The sequence below is a fragment of the Vigna umbellata genome, chromosome 7 (genome assembly GCF_029865625.1).
Source record: "Vigna umbellata cultivar VRB3 chromosome 7, Vumbellata_1.0, whole genome shotgun sequence".
In the NCBI taxonomy this organism is placed as follows: Eukaryota; Viridiplantae; Streptophyta; class Magnoliopsida; order Fabales; family Fabaceae; genus Vigna; species Vigna umbellata.
This window is the reverse complement of record NC_142171.1, coordinates 4699028-4700633: the sequence shown is the minus strand read 5'-3', so window position 1 is coordinate 4700633 and position 1606 is coordinate 4699028.

Sequence of the window (1606 nt, the reverse complement as noted above, 5' to 3'; positions counted from 1 at the left end):
CGGAAGTGGAGAAGTAGAGAAGTGAATGAAGTGGAGGAACTGGTGGAGGAAATGGACGATGTTCAGGAAGTGGAGGAAGTAGACAAACTTGACGAACTGGACAAAGTGGAAGAAGTTGACGAAGTGGAGGAAATGGACGAAGGGACGAAGTGGAGGAAGTGGAAGAAGTGGACGAAGTTGACGAAGTGGAAAATGTGGAAGAAGTCGACGAAGTGGAGCAAGTGGACGAAGTTGATGTATTAGATGAAGAGGAAGAAGAAGATGAAGAAGTGGACGAAATGGACAAATTAGAGGAAATGGAGGAAGTGGACGAAGTATACGAAGTGGACGAAGTGGAGGAAGTGGACAAAGTGAACGAAGTGGAGGAAATGGACAAAGTGGACGAAGTGGACGAAAATGGACGAACTTGACGAGGTGGACAAAATGGACGAAGTGGACGAAGTCGACGAAGTGGACGAAGTGGTGGAAGTGGACAAAGTTGACGAAGTGGAAGAAGTGGATGAAGTGAATGAAGTGGAGGAAGTGGAGGAAATGGACGATGTTGAGGAAGTGGAGGAAGTGGACGAAACAGAGGAAGTGGACAAAATGGAGGAAGTGGACGAAGTTGACGAAGTGGAGGAAGTGGAGGAAGTGGAAGAAGTGGATGAAGTGGAGGAACTGAACGAAGTGGAGGAAATTGACGAAGTTGACGAAGTGGACGAAGTTGAGGAAGTTGAGGAAGTGGACGAAGTGGAGGAAGTGGAGGAAGTGGAGGAAGTGCAAGAAGGGGACGAAGTTGACGAAGTGGACGAAGTGGACGAGGTGGACGAACTGGACTAAGTGGAGGAAGTGGAGGAAGCTGACGAAGTTGACGAATTGGAGGAAATTGACGAAGTGGACGAAGTTGACGAAGTGGACGAAGTCGAGGAAGTGGACGAAGTGGAAGAAGTGTACAAAGTGGAAGAAGTTGACGAAGTGGAGGAAGTAGAGGACGTGGACTACGTGGAGGAAGTGGACGAACTTGACGAAGTGGACGAAATGCACGAAGTGGACGAAGTTGACGAAGTGTATAAAGTGGACGAAGTGAAGGAAGTGGAGGAAGTTGACGAAGTGGAAGAAGAGCAGGAAGTCAATGAAGTGGAGGAAGTGGAGGCAGTGGACGATATTGAGGAAGTGGATGAAGTGGAGGAAGTGGACGAATTTGACGAAGGGGAAGAAGAGGAGGAAGTGAATGAAGTGGAGGAAGTGGACGATGTTGAGGAAGTGGAGGAAGTGGACGAAGTGGACGAAGTTGACAAAGTGGAACAAGTTGACGAAGTGGACGAAGTGGTGGAACTGGACAAACGGGACGAAGTTGACGAAGGGGACGAACTTGACTAAGTTGCTGAATTGGACGAAGTGGATGAAGTGGAAGAAGGAGATGAAGATGTGGACGATGCGGACGAAGTGAAGGAAGTGGAGGAAGTGGACAAAGTTGACGAAGTCGAAGAAGTGGAACAAGTGGATGAAGTGAATGAAGTGGAGAAAATCGACGATGTTGAGGAAGTGGAGGAAGTGGACGAAATGGAGGAAGTGGACGAAGTGGAAGAAGTGGAGGAAGGGAATGAAGTGGAGGAAGTGGACGATG